Source organism: Hordeum vulgare, chromosome 6H (assembly GCF_904849725.1).
Source record: "Hordeum vulgare subsp. vulgare chromosome 6H, MorexV3_pseudomolecules_assembly, whole genome shotgun sequence".
Lineage (NCBI taxonomy): Eukaryota > Viridiplantae > Streptophyta > Magnoliopsida > Poales > Poaceae > Hordeum > Hordeum vulgare.
In genome coordinates, this window is record NC_058523.1 from 283,934,703 (window position 1) to 283,943,883 (window position 9,181).

Below are 9,181 nucleotides of genomic sequence, written 5' to 3' on the forward strand. Positions count from 1 at the left end.
ACTTGTAGGATCTAAAGTATGCCTAGAGGGGGTGATTAGACTACTTGACAAGATAATTTTTTTGCCTTTCCCAATTTTACTTGAGAGGCAGCTACGACAGTTATAACAAGTCAAGTACACCCTACACATGCAGTTCTAATAGTATATCAAAGAAAAGTAAACATGCACGTGTAAAAGGAGGAGTAAAGTAGGGAGATCAAACGCATGAGGTTGACACGACGATTTTTGGAGACTTCAACCATGGAGGGTAACGTCTGTGAGAGTCCACAGAGGGCTCCACCCACGGAGGGTCCACAAAGAGGCGGCCTTGTCTATCCCACCACGGCTTCCATCCATGGAGGACTAGCCTTACTCATGGTATATCTTCATGAATTAGGCGATCTCCTTGCCCTTACAAACATCTTGGTTCAACTCCACAACACGGAGTAGAAGGCTCCCAAGCTACACCTAACCAATCTAGGAGGCACCAACATCCAAAAGGTAATGGACAGGGTAGATCAATCAACTCCTTGCTCTTGTGCTTCTAAAGATAGTCTTGTCAACACAAATCACTCTCTCGCATAATATGCATGGGTACGAAAATTTAATTTGGTGGAAAGCAGTTTGGGGAGGCTAGAGATCAAGTTTCAAATGATTGTATTGCAATACCTTGGTCTCAACACATGAGTAGGTGGATCTCTCTTAGAAAATGGATCTAGAAATGAAGTGTGTGTTGTGAGTGCTTCTCCCATGAATGAGAGGTGGGTGAAGGGGTATATATAGGCAGCAGCCAAAATCCAACCGTTACACACCAAAGAGAAAAATTGGTGACATGGAAGTTGGAAACTCAGTGGTACTGACTAGCACTAAATGTGTGAACTTTTGTATCTCGGTGAGACCATATATACAACTCGGTGGCACCAAAACGGTGACTAACGGTCAGATGGCCAAACTCGGTGGCACCAATACTCAAACTCGAAGATTCCGATTTTTTGTATCTTGGCAACAGAATGTTGGTCACCCAAACTGGTAGCACCATTGTAGTTTCGGTCGCACCGATTTGGTGGGAATGGATAGAGTTATGTCTTAGCTTCAAACTCAGTGGGTCCAATGTGGAAATCTTGGTGACACCGAATTTGTGAATGTGGAACTTGACAGAGTGGATATGTGGGAAAATGACTGAGTGTTTTGGTTCCTAACTTTGAGCATTTGAGCAATCAGTTTATTTTACTACCTCACCCCTTTTAATAGTATTGGCTTTCCTAGGGTCTCAAATAGTGGTTTCTCACAAATATAAAATGAAGAGACTTCTAGCTTGAAGCTTGAGCCAATATTATTCCTTTCTTGCATCAAGGGGCATCTCCACAAAAACCTTAAGCCATAGCATCTTTTGAACTTTTCTAAAATATACTTGGAAAACACATTAGTCCGATGATGCATATGTTGTGATCAATTACCAAAACTTCCCTAGGGAGCAATTGTAATTTCACAACCTCTTCATGGTCTTGCGCAACCTCGCCTTCTTCCACCCAGAGCCCGACCTATGTGAGGGTTCAAGAAGCTGCCCCCGGGCGCAGATGCCTCTGTCGTCGAGGACAAGGCACGCCCTCTCGCTGATAGGATCCTTACAGTCTGAAGGGTCCAAGGAGGCCGCCAGAGTTAGTTCTTAACCACACTTGCAATCGACGTGTCATTCTGCATGTTAAGACGCAATATGTATCTCGTATTAGTCCATGCACTATTTTTTCTTTGTGCTTAACTAATATCAGTATATTACCGCATGTTGTCCCTCTTCGCTTTCCTTTTGGTATATGTATGGCTGCCCCTTTTGCGTGCTCTGGTTACCTGCCAATAGTGTGCCACCGCAATTGCTTCGACGAATAGATCGTGAACATTTTCCAGGCGAAGACACACTACCGGCGAGTTTTCCATCGTCGATATTTGTTGCTGCCACAACTTTTTTCAGCAGGCTCGAAACAAAACAGGGTCGCATCCAAGAAAACAACGAGGTCCCATTGCGCAGAAGGTTCACCATACAAACTAACCTTGGTCACGAAGGGGGCTACACGAAATGTAGGCTTTTTAACAAAAAACCGACGAGTGTGTCGACTTATCTCTCGTTAAGGCCTCCTCTTTATCTTGGTGCTCGTTCGCCCACACCCGCCATTCCCTCCTCCCTCTCCATCATCGTTCCTTACTTCCGTGCTCCTAAGTGTTAGCATGGAGTAAACCATGGTTATTCTGAGAGGGAGAGAAAGACAAATAGGGAGAAAAGGAGGTACCTAGGGAAAACGTTAGTTATAATCATGGACCGCAGCAAGTGTAAGCGTCTGCAACTTAGCCGACAGGGATGGAATAGCAAATATGCCCGACCGAATCTTCCTCCTCCTCATGCTTTCCCAACGGTCCCGTAACTTCCTCAATGCCAAATACGTAGGGTAATGGGGCCTCGTTGTAGCCCGTTCGCCGGGGTCGCCAACCAATGGATCCGCTCAACCGCTTGGCCTCGGACTTACCAATGTAGGGTAAATGCAGGACCTAGCCGCACGCGATCTCGTCGACGTTGGCAGCTCCACCTTGACGCAAAACCGGCCATAGGTGGGGACGGAGGAAAGAGGAAGGGTGTCGGCTTGTTCCATTTCCTTCTTCCCTGCCCCTTAAATCACAGTCGCACCGTCCCACGGTTTAGGTGGACCAGCGTGATGATGGCGACAGGGATGGCACCATTGTCTGGTCTACTTCTTCCTCGACGCGTCAGGTTTGAGGGAGTGCTGATGAAGATCGATGTCGCATGCTGCAATCTCGGGTTTGCGTGAACGAAGCCCTCTCCCTGGCACGCCGAAGATGTCGGTGCAGGTGTGCACACTGTAACCTATTGGACCTTTGAGACCCTTGTCGTTCGTCAACGAGGTCGTATCACAACAAGAACAGAGACTATGAAACAACACGATGATGAGACTCGGGGGTTTTACCCAGGTTCAAGCCGCTGTGAAGCGTAAAACCCTACTCCTGCTTTGGTGGATCGATTGGGGAAGACGAAGTTCGCACGGAGCTATACCCCGGAAAGGGTTGTCAGGGAGAGCTAGCAAGCGCGTACACTTGCACTTGGCTCTAGTCCCAAAGGGACCTAATCTACCAAGTGTCGAATCTCTAAGTGCTTGATTGCCCAAATATCTGAATCCCTTGCTATATTGCTTCAGGCCTCCTTTTATAGCTCAAGGGGCATCCACGCTGGCAACTAACATGATCAGATAGCTAATATTGTTATCATACCTAACTGTGGCACTTAAGGAAGAGTGCCATAAATGCAGCCCTAGGTGGCAAGCGGGGCTGCATTCCCGGCAGGCTTCTGCCACCTATGATCTAGCCATGGCTTTGAGATCTTGACATGCTTCTGAACGGGTGTCAAAAGGTGTCCACCCGTCTTCTGGCGTGGCGCCACATAGCTACCGAGAGCCACCTAGCCGTTTGGGGACTCGACACCTCATCAACAAGTGACTAGTGTAACAATGAGGAGGAACTATGACATGCTGGATCATGCCTGCCGGGGAGGCGCGTTGCCGGGTATTCGCAAGGATGATTGTGGCTTCGCCCCTAGCAGGTGGCAGGGGCTCTTAGCGCATCTTGCGCAGTTGGTGTTGGTCTTGCTAGCGTCGATGGCCATTGGGGTCCGCGTCTGCCGGAGTCTTGGTGAAGTGGTAGCATACCCTGACAGCCTTAGGTTGTCGAGCCGGTGGCTCATCGTCCGTGCACAAGTCAGGGGGAATAAAAACCTCTGTTTGTGTACCCCGAACAGGGATGCACTTATGGTTTACCACTCTCGAATTAGTCCCTGGGGTAAACCATAAGTTCACCCCTATTCTCTCTAAATGGATAAGCACTAATGTATTTTTGAGTGTATACTAGTCCAATAAGTCCGTGGGGAGTTTTGTTTAATCGACGAAAGACGACCCCTAAAAATGTAAATCTTTATTTGAAGACTTTGGTGTTCTTCTTGAAGACTTCGAAAGTGAGGAAATCGGTGTGACCTTGAAGATATTGATGTAAGGACTTTGAAGCTTGAAGATTTTACTTTTCATAGTTTCTTTTCATCTTTTTGAGTCATAGTAAACATCGTACTCTTAAAGAGGGTCGAGGTAATACTAAGGAAATTTGCCAAGTGATGCTCATTTCAATACCTACACATTCCCAATCGTTTGAGTGAAACCTTTGGAAATCTCTTACAGTTTAGTCAAATTATTTACTGACACAGACGTAGTTCTTATCGTCTATGAGAAAATTGGTCTCACTGAGGAGTTAGGATATCGCCAGCGCAAATTGCATACCATGAGGAAATTGATAGCCCTGAGGAATTTGAGAGTTCAAATTGCCGACCATTATGATGCTTAGAACCATCTGTCTGAAGGATCTTATCCTCACAACTGTCATATCATTAGGGGAATCTATGTCTTATCATATCAGGTTACACCCTAGCTATAAATAGTCGCCCCCACAATCACTAGCTGGTTGGCTGCTCCGAGAGAGATTGGGAATTTTCATTTAGAGCAACCTTCCTCCGACAAGTTTGAGAGAATCACATGTGAGAAAAACCCCAAACACCCAAAGCCCAAAGTGATTGTGCATTAGTGAAGAGATTGTCATGTGTCGAACCGAAACTTGTTACATTTGAAGACTGCGTATCTTCGAGATGGTTAGGCGTCATGGTCTAAAGTATATGTAAGTGCATCTGGTTCCCCCCTTTGTAAGTTTTCGAGTATTGAAGACAAACGTGGTTGAGTGACTAATATGTTTGTGAGAGTTCATAGGATAACATAGATAGAAGTTCTTGGAGATTTGTTTTAACCATCAAAGACGATCCCTAGAAATCTCTCAAGACATTCATGATGGCAGAAGCCATTGCTGGTACACAAGGATAACTTCTTGAAGACAATGAAACGCGAAGATGAAGTCTTTTGGTTGTTCTTATTTCTTCTTTCATGCATCATAGTAACCACCGTATTGTTAAGTGGGGTCAAGGTGCTCGAAGTGAGAAGCTGACGTGGTGCTCATCCCAAACACCTATGTTTTCCAATGAAGACAATGAGAGGAAATCTCCCCCAAAGTTGGTTGAGTCAGCATTGCTTGTAGCCGAAGTAATGTTGTCGGGTGAGTCTTTGAAATCTAACCCTTGTGACACATGTCAGTTGGCCATTGACCCAGTGTTATTTTTGTCATATCATGTCGGGTTGCTAGTTGGCTATAAATATCCCACCCACTCCACCATAAATTGGTGGCTGCTCAGAGTTAGATACGATTGTTGTAATTTTGGAGCAACCGACCTCGAAGCCATCGAGAGAGAGATATCCTGCAGGGAGAAATCCAAACACCTAGAGTCAGAGTGTTTAAGCATCACCGGAGTGGTTCTGTTCTGAGTGAACCGAAGACTAGTTACACTTGAAGACTGTGATCTTCGAGACTGTTAGGCATCATGGTCTAGAGCATCCAAGAGTCATTGTGGATTGCTGGGTGACCGAGTTTGTACGTGTTTAGGATTATGGTCATATCAACTGGAACTAGTCCAAGTGACCATGGCTCATAGGGAACAAGGTGAATACAAGGTCTTCTAAGTTAAATCTCAGCCTCCCTAACCAAACGTACAATTGTCACTTCAACTCGAACCGGTCCAACAAATCATGAGTCTTCATCAAGCAACTGGTTTTATCTTTCCACTTAGTTACTTATTACGTAGTACTGTGAAGCCATTGCTTGATTGCTCTTGTGTGAATACATTCATTGAATGCATGTATCTGGTTTGCATTTGTCTTCGTGCTACTCTGGTTTATCTTTGATACACTTATGTTTGTATGATGACTCTATTACACCTGTGTGAATTTCTTCATCACACTGCCTGTTATGCCCACATCCTTGACTGTTATCAGATACGTATCCAACGTATCTATATTTTATGAAGTATGCATGCCATGTTTACAATAATTTTATATAACTTTTGTATGATTTGATTATAACTAATCCGGACTGACGATGTTTTTACCAGAACTACCATGGTGTTGTTTTTGTGCAGAAATAAAAGTTCTCGGAATGAGATGAAAATTTCTGAAGCATATTTTTGGAAAATATAAAAAATACTAGCGAAATAATCAACCGAAGGGCGTCCACTACCTGGCCGCAAGCCAGGGCACGCCCCTGTCTTGTGGGCCCCTCGGGCATCGCCTTGACGTGAGACCGACGCCAAAAATTCCTATAAATCAAGAAACCTCCACAAAAAACCTAGATCGGGAGTCCGCTGCCTCAAGCCTCCAGAGCCACAAAAAAATTCGAGAGCCCATTCAGGCACCCTGTCGGATTGGAAAACCATCACCGGAGGCCATCTTCATCATCTCGGCGGTCTCCATGACGTGGTGGGAGTAGTTCACCCTCAGGGCTAAGGGTATGTACGTACCGATGTGTTTGATCTCTCTTTCTCATGTTCTTGAGATGGCACGATCTTTATGTATCGCGAGCTTTATTAATATAGATGAATCATATGGAGTTTTCCCCTCTCTATTTTATAGTGATGAATTGAGTTCTCCTTTTGAAGTTTTCTTATCGGATTGAGTCTTTATGGATTTGAGAACACTTGATGTATGTCTTGTGATGGGATATCCGTGGTGACAATGGGGTGTTCTATTGATCCACTTGATGTATGTTTTGGTGGTCAACTTGCGGGTTCCGTGACCTTGGGAATCTATGCATAGGGGTTGACCCTCCGGAAGAAACTTTGGGACACTCTTGTAAGTTCTTTGTGTTGGATTGATCATGATGAATCTGAAATTGTGTGATGCATATCGTATAATCACGCCGTGTGTATTTGTGGTGACATTGGACTATATAGGTGACATTAGGGTTTTGGTTGATGTGTATCTTAAGGTGTTATTTTAGTAAAAACTCTAGGGTTGTTTGTGACACCTATAGGGATAACTCATAAGACTGATCAGAAAAGATAACTTTGAGGTGGTTTCGTACCCTACAATAATTTTTTGGTTTGCTCTCCTCTATTTGTGACTTTGGAGTGAACTCTTTGTTGCATGTGAGGGATTTATATATGATTCAATTATGTTAGTATTGTTGGTTGAACTTGCACTAGTGAAAGTATGGACTCTATGCCTTGTTTCCAAGCATTCATACAACATGTTGCTCTCTGTTTACTATTTTTTATCTTGCTGATTTTATATTTCCAAATTACAAAAACCTAAATCTACCATACATACTACACTTGTATCACCATCTCTTCGCCGAACTAGTGCACCTATACAATTTACCATTGTATTGGGTGTGTTGGGGACACAAGAGACTTTTTGTTATTTGATTGCAGGGTTGCTTGAGAGAGACCATATTCATCCTATGCCTCCCATGGATTGACAAACATTAGGTCATCTACTTGAGGGAAACTTGCTATTGTCGTACGAAACTCTCCGCTTGGAGGCCCAACACGATCCTACAAGAAGAAGGTTGTGTAGTAGACATCAAGCTCTTTTCTAGAGCCGTTGCCGGGGAGGTGAGTGCTTGAAGGTATATCTTTAGATCTTGCAATTTAAACTTTTATCTTGTTTTGCACTAGTTTTGTTTTATGAAATAAAACTACAAAAAAATGGAATTGAGGTTGCCTCATATGCTTCATCATTTCAATGTCTTTCGTGAAAATCATGGAAAGGAAAATTGTGCTCAAGTGTTAGAAGAAGTTATTAAAATGTTTGCCACTAAATCTTTGAGTGATGATGTCGGGACCCCGATCCTAAGCCATAGGAATCCAGCCTCTAATACATCGCATCTCTTTGTGGTCTCACGCACGGTTAACTCCACGGCTGCAGCCTTACCTTAGCCAGGACCGTTTGCGTCTTTTGACTCACGTATGCGATAGGTGTCGCTAGCAATCCAATGTCAAAGAACCCGGATCGACATGTCTAGTCATAAACCAAAGTGGCAGTTCCGCACAAGAACAGGCATACATGACCCAACAAAGCAGGTGTCGGTCATCAGCGAACGTAGACGAGTCGTAGCAAGCTACAAGGACTCCATTACGTCGCCTGACATTTCCCCAAAGAGGACAGACACAGCAGCTAAGAAGGACACATGTCGGTCAACCAATTTGTCCGGAGCAGTAGCGGACTACCAAGGCTCGTTGGATCACAAAGGGGCATGTCCTTGTAAGGAGTGCTACTAAAGTTCACGACTAGGTATTCGAACCCCATACATATCAAGTAAGACACACGTACGCATGGCATACCGATATGTATAGATACATCGATGGCATCACAACATAACCATAAACATACAACCTTTATTTAAGAGGCTCGGAAGAGCCACACACGTAATATTACACATTAAGGTCTCTCGACCCATAATAGCAGTCATACAAATACAAGCCAACGGAAGAGTTATAAACTGTCTGGGTACAGACAGGCAACTAGAAGGCACATGGCCTGACTATACTACAGAGCCGACGTAGGGCCAGATTGTAGCTGGGACACCAGCTACTCGTCGTCGTCGATGTCTACGAAGAACCCTCCATTAGGGTCATTAGCAACCTCTGCAAAATTTATTAAGCAAACATGAGTACGAAGGTACTCAGCAAGACTTTAGGAGAACTAACTACTCATGCAAGGTATCAAAAGGTATTGTGGGGTTTCAGGCGGAAAGACAACATTTGACTCATGGCTAGACAACTTGCATTTTGAAATCAGTTTTGACAACTTGATTTCTCGCACACGAGTCCACTAACACCACAACAATACACTATCATGGAATCATTCCGTCTCCATACGGAAATGTCGTCCACGACATTCACACTTATCTTGACAATTTTATGAGTAGCCATTGAAGTTATCTATGAACAACATATGTCTCCAAGTAGTCCATATCCGCGGACGCGGCTATTCGAATAGATCATAACCCTGCAGGGGTGTACTTCGTCACACACGCTCTCGCCACTTATCGCCATGTGCACGTCATGCACCTCGGCAACCTTCAAGCGGAAGCCCAGCGAGGGAGTCGGCCACGACCGTTAACGACACTAGTACCTAGTCCAGGTTTATCGCCTATCTGAGAGTAACCCGTACGGAAGTCCGGCCGAGGTTTCCGCCACGGCCTCAAACGATGTGCGCAGGGTTCCCAAGCCCACCATCCGGGTGCCACTTGGTACACCGTGCCACTGCCTACCGCATCA